This window comes from Schistocerca piceifrons, chromosome 10, assembly GCF_021461385.2.
Source record: "Schistocerca piceifrons isolate TAMUIC-IGC-003096 chromosome 10, iqSchPice1.1, whole genome shotgun sequence".
Taxonomy (NCBI): Eukaryota; Metazoa; Arthropoda; class Insecta; order Orthoptera; family Acrididae; genus Schistocerca; species Schistocerca piceifrons.
Genome location: NC_060147.1, coordinates 26,501,540 through 26,524,328, shown reverse-complemented (window position 1 = coordinate 26,524,328; position 22,789 = coordinate 26,501,540). Strand labels below are relative to the sequence as shown.

The 22,789-nt window shown below is 45.6% G+C and overlaps 1 pseudogene; it reads left to right on the top strand.

The window, feature by feature from the left end:
• Window positions 1–413: 413 nt before the first annotated feature.
• On the top strand, window positions 414–531 carry LOC124719232 (annotated as a pseudogene).
• The last annotated feature ends 22,258 nt before the right edge of the window (window positions 532–22,789 follow it).

Below are 22,789 nucleotides of genomic sequence, written 5' to 3'. Positions count from 1 at the left end.
CTTTTTTTCATTTGTTTCGTTTTTGCCACTATTTGAATGCTAACCATTGTAGAACGTGTGCTTTTAGTCGAACAAGTGTTCAAAGCTGGCGGTAAATACACAGTTTCAGTTCGTCAAACATTTAATTCAGTTTTTCCGGAGACGACACACGCATCTCGCGATACTGTGCGAGATTTGATTAACAAATTTCGAAGTACGGGTTCAGTGACAGATGCAGCGAGAAGTGTCTGAGGATAAACTACTCGAGATTTCCGATAAAATGTCCACGAGTCCGAAAAAGTCATAAAAGTGACAGTCGCGCAGTAACTGAAAAATACTGATCATGGCAAGTGACTGCGTTATTGTCAGTGGTTCAAAAATTTTGTTCAACAAAATGGAAGGGATATTCTTAATGAAACGTTTTTCACTGATGGGGCAACGGCCTTGCCGCAGTGGATACATCGGTTCCCATGAGATCACCAAAGTTAAGCGCTGTCGGGCGTGGTCGGCACTTGGATGGATGACCATCCGGGCCGCCATGCGCTGTTGCCATTTTTCGGGTGCACTCAGCCTCGTGATGCCAACTGAGGAGCTACTCGACCGAATAATAGCGGCTTCGGTCAAGAATACCATCATAACGACCGGGAGAGCGGTGTGCTGGCCCCATGCCCTTCCTATCCGCCTCCGAGGATGACACGGCGGTCGGATGGTCCAGATGAGCCACTTGTGGCCTGTAGACGGGGTATTTTTTTTTTTTTTTTGACTGATGAGGCGTGGTTTCATTTATCTGGCTACATGAACTCGCAAAATTCTCGTATCTGGAATACTGCAAATCCATTGTGTATTCATGAGGAACCACTTCATTCTCTGAAAATAGGAGTTTGGATTGCAATTTCTAGACGTCGGATTGTGGGTTCCATATTTTTCAACGAAACAATAAACGCACAACGATACTGCAGTGATATTCTGTACCCATTCATAGGAGAACTTGTGTAAAGTGAAGTACTGAACGGCTATTTTCAACAAGATGGTGCAACCGCACATACAACTCGCGTTTCAATGTCACTACTTGCTGATGCTTTTGGTGATCGCATAATTTCACAGCGACTTCGGCCTCCACGGTCGGGCGACCTAACACCACCTGACTTTTTCTTCTGAGGTGCAGCGAAAGCAACTGTCTATAAAAACCGTCCAGAATCCATCGATGAATTGAAAACTGCAATATCGACTTTCACTGCTTCTGTTACAGAAGAAATGTTACAACTTGTGTTGTCAAGAAGCCTCTCTGCCCCTACATGGTATGTCAAAACCTACCAATTTATTTGTAAGTTACAGGGTTTGGTTCACAGGACATGGGAGATAAGCATCCAGTTAGTCCTAAAAAACTTTGAGATGGCTCAGAGGAGAACGTTATCACCACATTTATTCATTTATAGTGAGAGTAAAGCACTGTAGTTCGACAGTCACGAAGAACATCAACTTACAGGAATAACAAAAGTAATTGGCAATGTACGATACGTATAAAAAAGAGTATTCTAGCAGAGCGTGTAGTAAGTGAGCATTTTGTGAAAATTTCAGTATCGCTTTTGAATGTCTTCGAAGTGATACTGCTGCTACCTGTAACAAGTTTAAAGATGTGACGTCCCTACACTCCAAGACAGACGAGCGGAACGAAGAACCAGAAAATTATATATTTCGTGAAATTAGAAAAGTTAAAATAAAAGTTACGTTTAAAAAGCACGATCTTTTTAAGACAGGACAAGACAAGTGAGAAAACAAGTAGGCAATACACGCGCACAGAGAAATCTCTATGTTCTTTAAAAAAAGTTTACCGTGTCGAAATATCAGAATAAACAAGATGCATTTTGTACCAGTTATCTGGTGTTGGATCTTTTACCACTGACCAGTTCATATCACACTAGTTACCGTTGCATTTCCCATCCATTTTAAGAATGCTTGTATACCTATAAAAACGGCGAACAATAACGTTACTATGTACACCTAAAACCAAAAGAAAGATTTGAGGAACAGAATTTTTGCTACATGAATCGCTGTCTTTCATTTTTTGAAATTGGTCTCGTGGAAAAGTTATTCTTACAGTCTAACCGCCTTCTTTCCCAGTGGCTTCCCTGTATGTTCGTTGTTGCACTAGCAGGTGCACCTGAGCACCACAGTCGGACTGATACTGACGAATGGTTGCAAATCAAATACGCTACCCAAATAACATGCGGCCTCAGCGAAGAAGGGAGCACTATTAACCGATGTTTGATGGTAGTGGAGCCAAGCATACGCAAACGCGACGGAAATCTGAAGTCCATTTTTGTAATCTGCGGTGAGAAATCCCTTTCAATACACCTCTTCATTTAAAAGCATCAGAAAAAAAGTTTCAGAATTGTAGTTTGATATTTTCAGTGTCTAACATCGTCTCACTCACCCGTTCTAATGATTCAGGGTGTGACAAATTTTGTGGACTTGTCTTCTAACTGTAAGTATCCAACTGTAAATACAGTGACAGAGGGGGTAGCTGAATTAACTTTACGTAGCTTGATCAAGTAGGGGGCGGGATGATAGCGTCCCAGGTTGCTTCTTCTTGTGTCAGCTTGCAAAAACAGGACCTCGTACGAGATTTACGCACTGAAGAGCCAAAAAAATTGGTACACCGGACTAATATAGCGTAGGGGTCCCGCGAGAACGCAGAAGTGCCGCAGTGTCTCGTGGCATGGACTCCATAAATGTCTGAAGTAGCGCTGCAGGGAGTTGACACCATGAATCCCACAGGGCTGTCCATAAATCCGTATGAGTACGAAGGGGTGGAGATTCTTCTGAAAAGCACGCTGCAAGGCATCCCAGATATGCTCATTATGTTGAGGTCTTGGGAGTATGGTGGCCAGCGGAAGTGGTTAAACGCAGGAGAGTGTTCCTGGAGACACTCTGTAGTAATTCAGGACTGTGGGGTGCCGCATTGTCCTGATGGAATTGCCCGAGTCTGTCGAAATGTAGAATGGACATGAATGGATGCAGGTGATCAGACAGGACGATTACGTACGTGTCACCTGCCAGAGCCATATATAAACGTATTGGGGTCCCATACCACTCCAGCTGCACACGCCCCACACCACAGCAGAGCCTCCACCAACTTGAACAGTTCCCTGGTGACATGCAGGGTCCATGGATTCATGAAGTTGTCTCCATACCTGTACACGTCCATGCGCTCGATACAATTTGAAACGAGACTCGTCCGACCAGTCAACATGTTTCCAATCATCAACAGTCCAATGTCAGTGGTGAAGGGGCCACGTAAGGGGTAAAGCTTTGCGTCCTGCAGTCATCAGGTGTACACGAGTGGCCTTCGGCTCCGAAAGCCAATATCGATGATGTTTGGTTCGCACGCTGACACTTGTTGATGGTACAGCATTGAAATCTGCAGCAATTTGCGGAAGGGTTGCACTTCTGTCACGTTGAACGATTCTCTTCAGTCGTCATTGGTCCCGTTCTTGCAGGATCTTTTCCGGCCGCAGCGACGTCGGAGATTTGATGTTTTACCGGATTCCCGATATTCAGGGTACACACGTGAAATGGTCGTACGGGAAAATCCTCACTTCATCGCTACCTCGGACACGCTGTGTCCCATCGCTCGTGCGCCGACTATAACACCACGTTCAGACTCACGTAAATCTTGATTACCTGCCATTGTAGCAGCAGTAACCGACCTAACAATTGTACCAGACACTTGTCTTATGTAGGTGTTGCCGACCGCAGCGCCATCTTCTGCCTGTTTACGTATCTCTGCATTTGAGTACGCATGCCTGAACCAGTTTCTTTGGCGCTTCAGTGTGTTTGACGTTTTCTGTAAGTAAATAGTCTTGGGTATAATACCACTGTTTACCAGATAGTTTGATTTCAGAATTCAGTACAATTTGACAGTTGATACGAATATTCACATATATTAGTGTTGTTATAGGCGTCCGGTTGCAGAAGTTAAACGCCTTGTAAAACTTCCAGCTTGAGGCTGGAGTTATTATTATAGCTTTTGTTTACATGTGTCTGTGACAAATTCAAAATGGTTCAAATGGCTCTGAGCACTATGGTACTTAACATCTGACGTCATCAGTCCCCTAGAACTTAGAATTACTTAAGCCTAACTAACCTAAGGACAACACAGACATCGATGCCCGAGGCAGGATTCGAACCTGCGACCGTAGCAGCAGCGCGGTTCCGGACTGAAGCGCCTAGAACCGCTGGACCACAGCGGCCGGCTCTGTGACAAGTTAATAACTTTAGAAAAATTAGTAAAATACGAAACATGCAGAATGTGAATAAGGTTGATCGTCGTTATTGGTATTTTGTTTATAAGGATATGATTTTCTATGATATGATGACAACGGTATGCTTAATTTTACGAGGGCGGCTTTTCCATTCTGATCTTCAAACAGCTATTTTACTCTTTTGTGTTTTTCTACGAGTAACGTATGTAGATTTTAAGCTCAGCATCAAGGATAACAAATTATAAAAGAACTTTTGGTGTGAACAATTTGGTGAATTAAGTATATTTCTGAATCTAAAATTATGACGAAGTTTCCATGTTTCAAATGTGAATACTTTCCTATTTGAGATGGAATTGACGAAAACTAAAAAGAGTTTCACTGTCTACGTCTCGTAAACTTGCTGACGTGATATAAATTTCCAAATGATAATTTAATTTATAATTTAACTTAACAGCACAATTCGTAACTTTCGTATTTTGGTTTGTTATTGACAGTAAAGCAGTTATTTCCATGCTGTTAACTCTCAAAGATTTAGTCACATGAAATATGTCATTTCCAGAACGAGATTTTCACTCTGCAGCGGAGTGTGCGGTGATATGAATCTTCCTAGCACATTAAAACTTCGCGCCGGACCGAGACTCGAACTCGGGACCTTTGCGTTTCGCAGGCTAGTGTTCTATCATCTGAGCTACCCAAGCACGACTCACGACCCGTCCTCGCAGCTTCAATTGTGCCAGTATCTCGTCTCCTACCTTGCAAACTTCACAGAAGCTCTCCTGCGAACCTTGCAGAACTAGCACTCCTGAAAGAAAGGATATTGCGCAGACATGGCTTAGCCACAGCGTGGGGGAGGTTTGGAAGGTAGGAAACGAAATACTGGCAGAATTGAAGCTGTGAGGACGGGGCGTGAGTCGTGCTTGGGTAGCTCAGTCGGTGGAGCACTTCCCCGCGAAAGACAAAGGAGCGAAGTTCGAGTCTCGGTCCGGGACACAGGTTTGATCTGGTAGCAAGTTTTAATAGATCCTTCTCTCGTTTCATGATGTATGTATTCTACATAATCATATAAAAAAAATGTTCAAATGTGTGTGAAATCTTATGGGACTTAACTGCTAAGGTCATCAGTCCCTAAGCTTACACACTACTTAACCTAAATTATCCTAAGGACAAACACAAACCCATGCCCGAGGGAGGACTCGAATCTCCGCCGGGACCAGCCGCACAGTCCTTGACTGCAGCGCCTGAGACCGCTGGGCTAATCCCGCGCGGCAAGCCTATATCGGTGACAGTTTTCGATTATGGATTAAGTCTTATTTAATTTGTATCATTTTTCCTTATGTAGTACCTACAGATGTTATCTACCGAATTATTGTATGAACAGATTAAGTTGTCAGATCTATGTCTACATAAGATCATAAAGATGAAGTAGAAGGCATTAGAGAGTCAATCAATACCATGTTCCACGTGCCATAGCATTTTTTGCCAAATCGTCTGCTACATTACCAAATGTCGTAGCATTTAGTATTTTGTTCTCCCACTGTAGCTTTTCTATCACGGGTGATCAAGAAAGCGGACCGTTTCGGGAGCAGCACCTGCCCTGCAAAAGATTTTCGACTGACAGGGAATAAGAAACGACTCTTACTTCTTTTTCTTTTTTAAATTATGGGAGATAAAAAATTAATCTTTTAATTAAAAACTGAAGAAGCTCCCTCCCGAACAGTTCGTCTGCAATTAAGATTTACTGCGAGGAGGAGGGGAATAAATACGCGCGACCATTGGCGAGCTGCGCGCCCGGGCAGCCGCCCTTCTGTTCCGATAACACATAAATTTCCTGCAGCAAGGTCGGGCCTAGCTAGGACTGCGCCAACTCCTCTTCTTTCGCACGTGGCCACCGCTGCTGCGAAACTTTTTAAGCACCCGGTAGGTGAGTCTCCCAGCCGGGACAGACAGAAGAGAGGCTAGAGGTGGCGAGAAGTAGAACGGGAGAGGCAGGGAGTAAGATAGAACGAGAGAGTGAGTGTGTGTAGTAGAGGGAGCGAGAGAGAGAGGAGAGACAGATGTGATGGAGGAGGAGACCAATATGGTTAGGGGGGGGGGGGGGGAAAGGGTAGCTGGAAAAGGGCAGAAAAAAAAGAAAAATAAAGGAATAAAGCAGCAAAGCCATTTATCGTTAGGGGACATTACGACGCTTCGTTTGATTTTTTCTCTCCGAAAGAAAAGAAACGGGAAGTGCGGCGAAAATTTACGCAAGAGTTCTTCCGATTGTGACACTTAATTTCGACGAAAATTCCGGGGCGCACAAAAGGAGGCGCAGGCGGCGACGAGTGAGCGAGATGGACGGCGGGGAGGGAGAGGGGTGGGCGGTTACGTGAATGCGGGGGACGTAAATTTTAAAGTTGCCTGGAGGTGTCTGGAGGAGGGGGGGGGGGGGTGGAATTGTGACGTCTGTGTCATGGCGGTGCTCGATAAATCCCTGCAGTCGGCTCTTAATCATCCATTCATCGACGTCACAGCCGTCTCCCAGCAGAGAGCGAGTGTTTTTTTAACACTCTGTGACGTCCTCGTCGGGAACTTGGATCGCTGCCCCTCATGTGGTGCACAGGAAGGAAGTACTCTGAGACAATGGAGGAAACTACAGTGACGCCGGCCGCTGTGGCCGAGCGGGTCTAGGCGCTTTAGTCCGGAACCACGCTGCTCCTACGGTCGCAGGTTCGAATCCTGCCTCAGGCATGGATGTGTGTGATGTCCATAGGTTTAAGTAGTTCTAAATCCAGGGAACTGATGACCTCAATATAAGTCCCATAGTGCTCAGAACCATTTGAATCATTTTTTGAACTACAGTGACGCTGTAGCGTGTGATACGACAGAACTGCGATTAAAACCAGAACCGGGAAACATTAAACTAGTATGCTACATGGTTAAGTGCTTGGCCAACTGTCTGCATAAACGATTTACCTTGAAAGTACTCTAGAGGACAATGGAAGGAAACTGAGGGTCACAGTAGCTTGTGTTATCACATAGGTACGATTAAAACCAGGATGGGGAAGCATCATATCGGTGTTTCGCCCACTAATATTCTTAAGTTTATTTAAATAATTTATCTGAGAAGTACTCTGCGATTCACAGAAACATACGATACGTCTACGATCGAAATCAGAATGAGAAATCAGTAACTTGGTGTTCCTCAAGGTTCAGCATTTGCCCCTCTGTTGTTCTCAAGTCTACATAAAAGATTTATCTGGAGGAAGTTCTCGCTGCCGACGGAGGAAAAATGAGAAGTCAGTAACTTGGTGTTCATCAAAGTTCAGCACTTGCCCCTCTGTTGTTCTCAAGTCTACATAAATGAATTATATGGAGGAAGTTCTCGATGCCGACTGGGGGAACACGGAGGGTCACAATAGCATTTAATATGTGAGCCAAGATCAGCATTTGGCCCACTGCTTTTTATACATCTACTTAAATGATTTACTTGGGAAACTCCATGACACTGGCGGAAACCGGAGGCTAACAGCAACATGTGGTACGACAGAACAACGATTAAAATCAGAATGAGCAAACATTGACTTGGTGTACCCAAAGTTCAGTGGTTGCCCCTCCGCTGTTGTTAAGTCTACATAAATGATTTGCTTCGGATACTGGAGCATTTTTCAAAAGGTATAATTTTAGCTGATGACATTGGTTCACTGATAAAATATCCAATCACGGTAAATACAGATAGTAAAATAAATGGAACAGGTTTACAACTGAATCAGCTTGACTCTTAATTATACAAAAACACATATTATGCATCTTCACAGTATTCGAAGCTATTTAGAGATACCAGATGTAGAGATGAGTGGGTATATACTGAATGAGGCTGCAGCATGATTTTAGGATGGAGCAGGCAATCTCACATTTACATGCCAATAAATAATCTAACTGATGGTATTTGTGGTTAATACCAACATCGAATTTAGGAAGAATTGTAAAAATTGCTGCAATAATACCAGAAGTAAAGAAAAATAATTTACACTACGTATCCTTCTCGTAGTCTGATGTCCAAAATCTGTAACAGGTTGCTGGTAGCAGGTTACGATATGTGCTTTTACCAGTGGGGGGGACGTCTTAGGGGGTTAGTAGAATTATATACGTTACTAGCTTGGACCGTGGCGTTACGCATGGTTAAACAGCTATTTATAAATAGATGTTAATGCCGAAACTCACTATTCACGCGTATGCACTATCAGATAAGCCATCCCTTGTTACATCTTTAAAAGTACATTATAGGTAAAGCTTATTTACAAAATCATCTACATACAAGTATACGAGGAGAATTCAAAAAGTAGAGGCACATTTGTGAAAAGCTGTACTTATTCTGATGATAGAAAACTGAAACAGTGTTCGGCTCCACAAATTTAAATTATATGTAAAGTTTTACTCCAGTGCGTGGGAAATAAACATCCCAGGTTGGGATGCATAAACTAAAACCAGAGGAGGGGATGGTCTGATGGAGAGGGGGGGAAATCCCCCCCCCCCCATCCACCCCCTGCAAATCGCACACTGGCTGGTAGACCCTAGACATGAAATTGAAAACCCTATAAATTTAAAAAAAAATTAAAAGAATAGCTCATTAACCACACTTCCTACATTTCATTACAATATTTGGACTGAGCGATGTAAATTCCGCATGGCTGTTATACACTGCCCAAGAAAAAAAGAAAAAATGAAGCACCCAGAAGCGGAAGAGGAAACGAAATGGAACTTTACGGGTCGAGAGTGTGTGTGACCTTTTCCGGTGATCACACAATCGAGTCAAATTTACGAGGAACTTGGGAGGATGAGCTCACTTATCACCATGACTACCTTTGGACACGTGTATTGGTTGGAAAGTGTGTCAAAAAAGCCGATGTATTTTCTCTCGAGGCAGACTGGCCGACAACCACGGTACGGTAAGCGGTCCTTCACAGCCTGCGTACTAGCAAAGGAGCGGATTTGGCGTCCGGGCTGGTCCCGCACGAGCTCTGTGTATTTCTATATAAAGATATATGTGGTAGGAGGGGAAAATTTCTGTGGAAATACCACCATAAGAACGCAAAAGGCATGAGTAACAAAAACGTTGGGCTCCTGCTACCAAATCGCTCTTTGTCGGAAGTACATTCGGGAAAAACGGCGCATATATGGTCTGAATCAGCATGAAAAGCTTAGGTGCTGCAATTTGTGAACAAGGTAAAAATTCCACTAAAGAAAGGCAAAAAAAAAAAAAAAAATCTGTACAGATCATAGTCTACGCGAGCTGTGATATTCCTGGTTGTGGCCGCCAGTATTTTATTTTGCCACAAGCAGGTTGATACACATGAAGTAGCATATGATACAGAAGTGGAGTGAAGTACAAGCGACAGGTGGTGCAGTATGTACCAGTCCCGTGGGAGAGTCCGCCACTTGTACTGAATGGTTCAAATTGCTCTGAGCACTATGGGACTTAACTGCTGAGGTCATCATTCGCCTAGAACTTAGAACTACTTAAACCTAACTAACCTAAGGACATCACACACATCCATGCCCAAGGCAGGATTCGAACCTGCGACCGTAGCGGTCGCGTGGTTCCAGACTGTAGCGCTTAGAACCGCTCGGCCACTCCGGCCGCCATTTGTACTGAACTTGCTTCTTATTGGTCGGCACTTTCTGATGCTAGGCGCCAAAAGGCCTAACTTCTCTTATTAATTATTTATATACTTTTCGTTGTATTTAACCCAGTTTTTAGTATGACAGTCTCTCATGGTTGGGCCCTACGGGTCTATTGTTTTTGTTTATTAAGTTTCGCTAGTTTTGAGAAACATATGAGTAACGATATTGCAATCGAAATGCTTCGGACACCTTCGGGTGGCTTTGGCGCGCCTGGGAGGCGAGGTACTTCGGCTGCGCTAGTCACTCTGTTTCGGGCGTTCTGGAGGTACGGACACGTACCTCAGTACCGTGCGTTAGTTAGATGTGAATATGTAATACTCACTCTGTTCTTCAGAGTCGGATACGTTGTACTCTGTATCGAGCGTAACTTAATTGTGCATTCAGGACTGTTGAAGAGAACGACGGGATAGTCTGTAAAATAAATAACTAAAAGTGTAAAATGTCCAGAAGTGCGTTTGGTAAACTAAATAGTGTTTACAGAACTAAGATGCAATCAGTATGTACGAACTTAATATCTAAAAACCATTCAAACCGTTGTTAACTGGACGAAGGAAGTTACCTGCTGAATTGCAGAAGATAAGACGTAACATAGACAACCAAGTAATGCAGGGTTGATAGATGATGAAAAATGAAGAGGTTAGACGTTATGGGGGCTAGGAGGTGAGTCAAGTCACTGTCAAGCTCTTCACGAAAATAATGACTGTTTTTATTATTTACATATCGAAATGGTCTTGTTTCTCATTATTTTTGCCTGCTTTTTGCTTAGCCATTTTCTTTTTCTCCTAGCACTTTGTTCCCTTCTTAATCTGCTCCGTGTGTAAGTTAACCCACAGCACAGCGCACCGAAAGCCTGCATTCCTAAAAGACGCCAGAAGAACAATAAAGTGGAATCAGAGGTCTAACATCTTGACAGTCACTCTACTGGCGACTATGGAACCTACAGCTGTTAATGCCAAGGACATTCATCGTCTTTGTCTCTCCCCAAATAATCAGACCATACCTAAACAGACTTGTCTTTTGGATGGCTATCAGTACATTTTTCCTCCTCCAAGTGATCTCATTGGGATGTTATACAGCAAACGTAAAATCTTCCTTTATACATACTTCGATTCTGAGGCGCACTTATGGTTTATGCGGCGTGAGAAAGTATCACATAAATAGCGTAGTTTATTAACGATTGAGAGAGGACGTTTCTCTTTCTTCACTACTGAGACGACAAGATTAAAATGTTTGATTGTTTTCCACTCACTTCTCATTCTGTGGTCGAAGGATCGTAAACTTTCAGTGGACCGTGTCTATAAACGGGGTTCGTTTTTCCCGCGCGCTGTTCGGGAGTGGAATGGTAGAGAGATAGTATGATTGTGGTTCGATGAACCCTCTGCCAAGCACTTAAATGTGAATTGCAGAGTTATCATGTAGATGTAGATGTAATACTCTATCAGTCTGGTACATGTGTATCATATTTCGGAAGTTGGATGGAAAAGTTGCCATACAATTAAGAAAGCTATGTCGAGTGTTGTAAAACACAGTGCAGATGTGTGAATAATTGAATAATAACCGAACAGGATACATTAATGAGAAGTGTCGCCTGCCATCATCGTCAGTACTACAGATCTTGTCCTCTGTACATACAGAGACTAACACGAGCAAGTGGCATCCCGCAAAAAGCACAGTCACAGTTTCGAACTGACAGCGTAGCAGTCTCCGCCGAAGAATGTCCCACGATGGATGAGATGTCTTCTGCGCTGGGGACACAACTTTAGAAGACGACAGCTTGGTGGAAAGAACGGTCAGAGACTCTTATTCAATCTCTCCAGCTTCCACAACTGACTTCCAAAGGGACTCATAATTTATAGAGCGAAGCAGCGGCCGCTATGCTAGTCTTATATAATTCTGACATGCAAATGCCTCAGAAGCCATTTTGTTGCAGTGAAGACTACAAGCATAGACGCTACATCCTCGTAGGATTCCAGATACAATGCCAGGGAGGGAAAAGTAATGGCCCGTTTCCTCGTTCACGACAAAGTAGCTCTGACCGAACGAGAAATGTGTTCGCACTTTTCCCAGAAAAGCAACCTGACCGAACTTCCACTCACGAGGTGGCTTCTAAACAAATGAGCGACTGCACCTTCAGTATTCCTCTCCCAAACTCGCCCCTGCTGCTGCACATTTTTTCCCTCCTATCTTCCACACTTCGCTCATCTGCCCAGTTGGACCAGAGTCTCATTTCGGCTGACGTGTTTATTTACACGCGCTCGGCGCTCCGCGCCCCGTCGGCAGGGCAGAGTTTTCCGGCGCGCGGTGTTGGCTGCCCTGCGCTGTCACTTTGCGGTTCGCGCTCTCACCTCGCCTCCCGCTTAAGCAATTTGCAGGCGGTCCGCCCCCACACGCGTGTGCGTGCGTGTGCGTGCCGCGCTGCGTTACGCACCCCGCCTAATTGCTTAAAGGAGGCCGCTTCCAACTCCGCTAACTGCGTTTAGCGCCTTAATTACGTTGAGTACCACGCCGCGCCGGCAGAGGCCAGCACCGCCGGCCGACAGGGCTGCCAACGCTGCGACACCTGGACACTTGCCAGACGGCCTCCTGCCGCCACAGGGTGCTTCCAAAGTTTCACACCCCCTGCAAAACACTCGGCAGTACAGCAAACTACACTCCTGGAAATTGAAATAACAACACCGTGAATTCATTGTCCCAGGAAGGGGAAACGTTATTGACACATTCCTGGGGTCAGATACATCACATGATCACACTGACAGAACCACAGGCACATAGACACAGGCAACAGAGCATGCACAATGTCGGCACTAGTACAGTGTATATCCACCTTTCGCAGCAATGCAGGCTGCTATTCTCCCATGGAGACGATCGTAGAGATGCTGGATGTAGTCCTGTGGAACGGCTTGCCATGCCATTTCCACCTGGCACCCCAGTTGGACCAGCGTTCGTGCTGGACGTGCAGACCGCGTGAGACGACGCTTCATCCAGTCCCAAACATGCTCAATGGGGGACAGATCCGGAGATCTTGCTGGCCAGGGTAGTTGACTTACACCTTCTAGAGCACGTTGGGTGGCACGGGATACATGCGGACGTGCATTGTCCTGTTGGAACAGCAAGTTCCCTTGCCGGTCTAGGAATGGTAGAACGATGGGTTCGATGACGGTTTGGATGTACCGTGCACTATTCAGTGTCCCCTCGACGATCACCAGTGGTGTACGGCCAGTGTAGGAGATCGCTCCCCACACCATGATGCCGGGTGTTGGCCCTGTGTGCCTCGGTCGTATGCAGTCCTGATTGTGGCGCTCACCTGCACGGCGCCAAACACGCATACGACCATCATTGGCACCAAGGCAGAAGCGACTCTCATCGCTGAAGACGACACGTCTCCATTCGTCCCTCCATTCACGCCTGTCGCGTCACCACTGGAGGCGGGCTGCACGATGTTGGGGCGTGAGCGGAAGACGGCCTAACGGTGTGCGGGACCATAGCCCAGCTTCATGGAGACGGTTGCGAATGGTCCTCGCCGATACCCCAGGAGCAACAGTGTCCCTAATTTGCTGGGAAGTGGCGGTGCGGTCCCCTACGGCACTGCGTAGGATCCTACGGTCTTGGCGTGCATCCGTGCGTCACTGCGGTCCGGTCCCAGGTCGACGGGCACGTGCACCTTCCGCCGACCACTGGCGACAACATCGATGTACTGTGGAGACCTCACGCCCCACGTGTTGAGCAATTCGGCGGTACGTCCACCCGGCCTCCCGCATGCCCACTATACGCCCTCGCTCAAAGTCCGTCAACTGCCCATACGGTTCACGTCCACGCTGTCGCGGCATGCTACCAGTGTTAAAGACTGCGATGGAGCTCCGTATGCCACGGCAAACTGGCTAACACTGACGGCGGCGGTGCACAAATGCTGCGCAGCTAGCGCCATTCGACGGCCAACACCGCGGCTCCTGGTGTGTCCGCTGTGCCGTGCGTGTGATCATTGCTTGTACAGCCCTCTCGCAGTGTCCGGAGCAAGTATGGTGGGTCTGACACACCGGTGTCAATGTGTTCTTTTTTCCATTTCCAAGAGTGTATATTCTTAGATGCGAATGTTCTACTGGGAGAACTGTTTCGAAGTAAACGAAGAAATGTGAAATCCTTTGACAACCTATCGGTAATTATAGACACAACACTGGCTATCTGTTGTTAGAAAAGCGATAAGAGACCGAAGCTGTAAGACAAAAGGGCTGCGAACACTGGAAACGTCCCAGTAGTCCCTCTACCACCACAGAATTGCCTTCACTTCCCAAATGATACACAGAATATCAAACCACGCTTATAGATGAGTGTTTTACTGTTCAGTGGGAAAATAATCTGGAACTAAAGAAGTAAGAAATGTGAAATGTCTTGTCGTGATCTTGCTAATTATAGACATAAGTAACTACTTAGCTTCGATAGACAAGTGCTGGGAGATTGGCACCATGTTCAGAGACAGGTGTGTTTCACAAATTGTAAGTAGGCTGTTTAGGTTTTTATGTTGGTAACGCCACATAGCGCTCTGTATGAAAATCACTGACTGTGCTGTGTGCAGTCTGTGGCTGGTTTGCATTGCTGGAATACTCGCTATTTTAGTGTTAGGTGGTTGGATGTGAACATCGCGTAGCGTGGCGCAGTTGGGGGTGAGCCGCCAGCAGGGGTGGAAGTGGGGAGAGAGATGGCAGAATTTTGAGAGCGGATGATCTGGACGTGTGTTTATCAGAGACAGTAAATTTGTAAGACTGGATGTCATGAACTGATGTATATATTATGACTTTTGAACACTATTAAGGTAAATACATTGTTTGGTCGGTATCAAAATCTTTCACTTGCTAACTATGCCTGTCAGTAGTTAGTGACTTCAGTATTTAGAATCTTTTATTTAGCTGGCAGTATTGGCGCTCGCTGTATTGCAGTAGTTCGAGTAACGAAGAGTTTTGTGAGGTAAGTGATTCATGAAAGTTATAGGTTATTGTTAGTCAGGGCCATTCTTTTGTAGAGATTATTGGAAGTCAGATAGCGTTGCGCTAAAAATATTGTGTATTAGTTTAGTGTTGATCGGAATAAGTAAAGAGAGAAATGTCTGAGTACGTTCAGTTTTGCTCAGCTGTTTGAAAATCAAATAACGTAAGGGTTTTATCAGCACAGTAATTCATTTATTTTTCTAAGGGGATGTTTCAACATTACTGGAAGAATTACTTGGAAGTAAAGAAGGAATTAATGTTCAATGTCTGGTCGACATTTAGTTAGGCACAGACATAAGGCTGCCTAGCTCTCGGTAGATAGGTGCCAAGAGACCGACTCTGCACAACAACAGGGCAGCCAACATCGTGACAACTGGACATTTGCCACCAGCCCTTCTGCCACAGGGTGCTTCCGAAGTTTCCGCACTTTGCAAAAGCACAGTAATACAGCAAAGTCATTTATCCTTAAACTGTGCTCATATAAGGATAAAACTGTGGTGTCACCGCCAGACACCACACTTGCTAGGTGGTAGTTTTAAATCGGCCGCGGTCCATTAGTACATGTCGGACCCGCGTGTCGCCACTGTGTGATCGCAGACCGAGCGCCACCACAAGGCAGGTTTCGAGATACGAACTAGCACTCGCCCCAGTTGTACGGACGACGTAGCTAGCGACTACACTGACGAAGCCTCGCTCATTTGCAGAGCAGATAGTTAGAATAGCCTTCAGCCAAGTCAATGGCTACGACCTAGCAAGGCGCCATTAGTAACATTGCATGTATCTAAAGAGTCTCACTTGTATCGCCACAATCTCCAGATGTACCAAAAGGATGGATTAAAGTTAAGTATTCCAGAAGCTACGTACTTTTCTTTATAGCATTCATTACGTATCCTGTTTCAGACCTGCTTTAGCTTAGCGCGTGCCTTTCGGCTTCCTCTCATTGTGTCTAGGCTGTCTTGTCTAGACACAACAAAAACAAAGATCAGTATTTGGTCCATTACTTTCCTTAACAAATGTAAATGATGTGTCGGTTATTCTGTCCTCCCTCAAATAAGTAGTCACTTATACACTGACGGCCTTGAAATATATCTAAGCGGAAGCAAAAAACCTGTGCACAGCCATCCGGCACGGAAGTTTCGATTTACTTGCCATACCAGCGAGGGCGCACAACGATTATAACATGTACAATGGAAGCAATCTTAGTTGCCCATAAAATGTGTACTACCCATCAGTCCAAAGAATCTCTTCCCCACTACAGTAAACGGTGCAGAAATGAGTTTTTCGCCTTCTTCAAAGAACGTGGGTACAATTCTGTACCAACACTCATACTGGACCGAACACACATCTGCTGTGACAAGGTATCAGCACCATACCATTCACTATAGAAAGGCCAAAAGGAAAAGTATTTCCTCTCAAGTTTTAAAAGAAACTCGCGGACTCACTGATAACGATTGTCATATGTGAACTCGCGGAGGTTCGAACTGACGTCGAATGCTTGTGAGGGATACTTTTGTGACGTTTGCTATTTCGACTATATCACTCCCGACTACAAACTGTTACAATGGCCACGTGCTGACAAGCATAGAGAAAATCCAATCCCATGTTTGCTCTATGATCGGTTCAGTAATTGGCCTCTCTCCTATCTGTCTCCAACTCCTAAGCTATTGTCCCAACAGAACAGCAGCAATACATATCCACAATAAAATACAAGAGTTGGCCAGAAAATAAGTTCCGATCGGTCGCGAAATGGACACTACAGTGAAAACCCAATGAAGCTTTGCACAGATGTGTTGCATAGTGTCTCTCGTATGACTGTCGATCGCATCAAGACGCTCTTTACAGTAGTGAGCGCACTGTGAGCGAGTAATGGTGCCTAGAACAACGAAGTCTCCCGCCAAGTAGGAGGCCCCGCTGAGAGGCTTCGCCTTCATGCAGGCAGCCCACCTGACACAACTGCCACACACTTCCTTCTCCGTGGCAATTCTCAGCCGCACTCTGCAGGGGCAGTGAAGACGCTCCTGCAGACTTTTCGATGGGAAGTGTTCGATCACCCACAACACGGCCCTAATTGGCTCATCCTGAGTATCATCTCTGTTCACATGAAACGCTGGATACGAAAACAACACTTGGGCGCAGGCTACACGCTATAGACCGGCGTAGAGAATTATCGGGAAGCAAATGCGGCTGCCTTATATGACGATGGTGTTGAAAATATGGTATAACGCTACGACAAATGTCTAAGTCGGAGTGGCGACTATGTAGAGAAGTTTCTGGAAAGTGACAAACTGCCTATTTGCTTCTGTCTCGGGTGCAGCACGAGTGGCTGGCATTGTCAAAGCTTAACCCTCCATTGCCGGTGGTGAACTGGAGCCGAGCTCGCGGCCGCAGACTATATGTACCTGGCGCGCCAACGTCCGAGGGCTTCTCCGCGGTCATTTCCGGTGCGGTTCTCCTCTTGCTACCTGCGACGGTCGTTCGCTGCAGTACGGGAAGCCAGGATCCGTTTACCTTAAGGCTTTCCTCTTTCTTGTTGAAGCTGTTCCCGTGTTTGTGTATTTCAACAGATTCTCTAAACAAGTGATAGTGCTTCTGTACAGCCAGAACTTCCGTGTCGGTGAATTTTATTACGTGGTCGGTCTCATTCAGTGCGTGCTCTGCCACGGCCGATTTCTCCACCTGCCCCAACCTGCAATGTCGCTTATGTTCTTTGATCCTGGTGTTGATTGATCGTCCAGTCCTTCCGACATTTTCCGCATGTGCATAGTAAGCGGTGTATTACTCACACTGCAAGTGGGTCCCTTTTATCCTTTGCCGAGCTAAGACACTCTATGATCTTCCTTGTCGGTTTGAAAATTGTCTTTACGCTGTGTTTGTGCAATATACGGCCGATTCTGTCCGCCACTCTGGGAATGTATGGCAGAAAGGCCGTACCCGACATTTCTTTTCCTGATTTCTTGCTTCGCCGAGTGTTTTGGCTCTGTTACACTTCTAATATAATTTGTGGAGTACCCATTGCTCCTCAGAACACTTTCCAGATGTTGCATTTCGCGTTTGAGGTGCTGCGGCTCATATATTCGTCCTGCTCGCGTTACGAGCATAAGAATCATGCCTCTTTTCCGGCTCGGGTGGTGGTTTGATAGTTTGTGCAGGTATCGGTCCGTATGTGTCAGTTTTCGGTACACGCTGCGTCCCAGGTTTTCGCCGTCCCTTGTGACCAGCACGTCTACCAATTCTAGAAAGCTTGAACAATTTTATCTGAAAAGTGTGGATAACTCTTGCAAATAAAATGTTTCTGATTTTGACTGTGGTTCCATTTAGTGACTGATCGGAACTTACTTTCTGGACAACCCTCGTAGTCTGCTCTCCTCTCTATACCACAACGTAACACAGCCATCTTCTCTAATTCGTTGTCTGAATCAGGAACACAGATTTGTCTCGAGACCTGGCAGAAAATCCAAAGATTCTGGTCGTATGTGACGAATGCTAGCGGCCAGACACAACAAATGCCTTCTCTGCGCGATAGCAATGGAAATACTATCGACGACAGTGCTGCCAAAGCAGAGTTACTAAACAGAGTTTTCTGAAATTCCTTCATCAAAGAAGGCGAAGTAAATATTCCACAATTCCAATCAAGAACAGGTGCCAACATAAGTAACTTAGAAGCAGATATGCTCGAAGTAGTGAAGCAACTTAAGCCACTAAGTCTTCCGATCCAGACTGTATACTAATTAGGTTCCTTTCAGAGTATTCTCATGCAATACCTTAATATTCTACTTAACAGTCATACACAAGTGCTCGCTCGACGAAAGGTCCGTACCCAAAGACTAGAAAATGCACTGGTCACACCAAAATTCAAGAAAGGTAGTAGGAATAATCCACTAAATTGCAGGCCGTTATCATTAACGTCTTTTGAATAGATTGTGGGAGCAACAGTGATCAATGTTATTACTAATATTTATCATCAGAAACAGTCTTCATTACAAATTATTTATTGCGGTGACCGGTTTCGACCACAACTGTGGTCATCTTCAGACCAATGAGCATGAACCTCCTTCTGGTGGTAAATCACCAGAAAGAGCTTCATGCTCATTAGTCTGAAGATGACCACAGTTGTGGTCGAAACCGGTCACCAGAATAAATAATTTGATCAAGGCTGTTTTCGATAGTAAATCAATAACGTCGATGTGCAGCAGGATTTTGTAACATATATTCTATTTGAACGTTATGAATCTCGAAGACAAAGATCTATTGACACACAGTCAACACGGATTTAGAAAACGTCGTTCTTGTGAAAGGGATTTACTCACACGAAGTGTTGAGTGCTATTGACAAGGTTCAAATGGCTCTGAGCACTATGGGACTCAACTGCTGAGGTCATTAGTCCCCTAGAACTTAGAACTAGTTAAACCTAACTAACCTAAGGACATCACAAACATCTATGCCCGAGGCAGGATTCGAACCTGCGACCGTAGCGGTCTTGCGGTTCCAGACTGCAGCGCCTTTAACCGCACGGCCACTTCGGCCGGCTATTGACAAGGGATTTAAAATTGATTCCGTGTTTCTAAATTTCCAGACGCTTTTGACACTGTACCACACAAGCGGCTTGTAGTGAAATTGCGTGCTTGTGGATTATTGTCTCAGTTATGCGATTGGATTCGTGATTTTCTGTTAGATGGGTCACAGTTCGTAGTAATTGAAGAAAAGCCATGGAGTAAAACAGAAGTGGTTTCTGACGTTCCCTAAGGTAGTGTTATAGACCCTCTGTTGTTCCGTATCCACATAAACTAGTTGGGTTGTTTTGGGGAGGAGACCAGACAGCGAGGTCATCGGTCTCGTCGATTAGGGAAAGACGTGGAAGGAAGTCGGCCGTGCCCTTCCAAAGGAGCCATCCCAGCATTTGCCTCGATAAATTTAGGGAAATCACGGAAAACCTAAATCAGGATGGCCGGACACGGGATAGAACCGTCGTCCTCCCGAATGCGAGTCCGCTGTGCTACCCATTGCGCCACCTCGCTCGGTGTATCTACATAAACGATTTAGCAGACAGTCGGAGCAGCAGATGGCCCTGTCGTTTATCCTCTAGTGAAGTCATCAGAAGATCAAAACCAATTGCAAAATGTTTTAGGAAAGACATGTGTACGGTGCGAAAATTGGCAATTGACCACAAATAATGAAAAGTCTGAGGTCATTCAATGAGTGCTAAAACGATTTCGTTGAACTTCTGTTACAAGATAAAGCAGTCAAATCTAACGGCCGTAAGTGTAACGAAAAATGCATAGGAATTACAACAGCGAACAATTTAAATTGGAAAGAACACATAGAAAATATTAGGCGGAAGCCAAACCAAAGACTGGTTTATATTGGCAGAGCACTTAGAAAATGCAACAGGTTTGCTAGAAAGTCTGCCTACACTATGCTTGTGTACTTGAGTACTGCTGCGCGGTGTGGGATCCTTACCAGATGGGATTGACAGAGTACATCGAAAAAGTTCAAAGAAGAGCAGCACGTTTTGTGTTATCCAGAAATAGGGGAGCGAATTTCACTGCCATGATACAGCATTTGGGGTGGACATAATTAAAACAAAGGCGTTTTCGTTGCGGCGGAATCTTTTCGGGTCAGTCATCAACTTTCTTCTCCGAATGTGAAAATATTTATTTAACGCCGACCTACACGGGGAGAAACGATCATCATAATAAAATACACTACTGGCCATTAAAATTGCTACATCAGGAGGAAATGCAGATGATAAACAGGTATTCATTGGACAAATATATTATACTAAAACTGACACGTGATTACATTTTCACGCAATTTGGGTGCATAGATCCTGAGAAATCAGTACCCAGAACAACCACCTCTGGCCATAATAACGGCCTTGATACGCCTGGGCATTGAGTCAAACAGGGCTTGGATGGCGTGTACAGGTACAGCTGCCCAAGCAGTTTCAACACGATACCACAGTTCATCAAGAGTAGTGACTGGCGTATTGTGGCCAGCCAGTTGCTCGGACACCATTGACCAGACGTTTTCAATTGGTGAGAGATCTGGAGAAAGTGCTGGGCAGGGCAGCAGTTGAACATTTTCTGTATCCAGAAAGGCCCGTACAGGACCTGCAACATACGGTCGTGCATTGTCCTGCTGAAATGTAGGGTTTGGCAGGGATCGAATGAAGGGTAGACTCACGGGTCGTAACACATCTGAAATGTAACGTCCACTGTTCACAGTGCCGTCAATGCGAACAAGAGGTGACAGAGACGGGTAATCAATGGCACCCCATACCATCACGCCAGGTGATACGTCATTATGGCGATGACGAATACACGCTTCCAATATGCGTTCACCGAGCAATGTCGCCAAACACGGATGGGCCCATCATGATGCTGTAAACAGAACATGGATTCATCAGAAAAAAATGACGTTTTGCCATTCGTGCACCCAGGTTCGTCGTTGAGTACACCATCGCAGGCGCTCCTGTCTGTGACGCAGCGTCAAGGGTAACCGCAGCCATGGTCTGATAGTCCATGCTGTTGCAAATGTCGTCGAACTGTTCGTGCAGATGGTGGTTGTCTTGCAAACGTCCCCATATGTTGACCCAGGGATCGAGACGTGGCTGCACGATCCGTTACAGCCATGCGGATAAGATGCCTGTCATCTCGACTGCTAGTGATACGAGGCCGTTGGGATCCAGCACGGCGTTCCGTATTACCCTCCTGAACCCACCGATTCCATATTCTGCTAACAGTCATTGGATCTCGACCAACGCGAGCAGCAATGTCGCGATACGATAAACCACAACCGCGATAGGCTACAATATGACCTTTATCAAAGTCGGAAGCGTGATGGTACGCATTTCTCCTCCTTACACGATGCATCACAACAACGTATCACCAGGAAACGCCGGTGAACAGCTGTTTGTGTATGAGAAATCGGTTGGAAACTTTCCTCGTGTCAGCACGTTGTAGGTGTCGTCACCCGCGCCAACCTTGTGTGAAGGCTCTGAAAAGCTAATCATTTGCATATCACAGCATATTTTTCTGTCGATTAAATTTCGCTTCTGTAGCACGTCATCTACGTGGTGTAGCAATTTTAATGGCCAGTAGTGTAAGAGAAATCAGAGCTCCCACGGGAAGATATAGTTGCTCGTTCTTTCCGCGCGCTGTTCGAGAGTGGAATAACAGAGAATCATTGTGAACGTGGTTGGATGGATTCTCTGCCAGGCACTTAACTGTGAGTTGCGGAGTATCCATGCAGATGTAGAAGTAGATTTTACGTTAAAGATCAGAGAAATTACATTTCCCATGTACATACAAATTCCGAAACCCATCTTACGGCGTCTGGCTGAGGGTACTATGTGTACGGCTGTCACTCTGCCCCCCCCCCCCCCCCCCCATTCTCGTCTTGTGTTCCAGTCGCGTATGGTGCGCATGAAGAACGATTGCCGGTAGCCCTCCATGTGGGCTCGAATATCTCTACTGTTACCCACATCGTCCTTTCGCGAGATACGCGCAGCAGGAAGTCATACATTGGTCGGCTCTTCTAGGAGTGTGCGCTCTCAGAAGTTCACCAAGTAAAGCACTCCGTGATGCAGAGAACCTCTCTTGCCACCGGAGTTGGGTGAGCATGTCCGTGACGCTTTCGCGCTTACTCAATGAAGCCGTAAAGAAGCGCGCTGCTCTTCTCTGGATCTTCGCATGCTGCTCCATGAATTCTTTTCGGTCAGGTCCCACACTGCCAAACAATATTAAAGTAATGGTCGGCCGGGTGTTTTTGTGAACTACCCCCTTTGCGGGTGGACTACACTTCCTGAGAATCCTTCCAACCAATCTCAGTCTGGCAGCTTCCTTACTCGCCATTGATTTTATATGGCCGTTTTACATCAAATCGCTCCGAAACCGTACTCCTCTA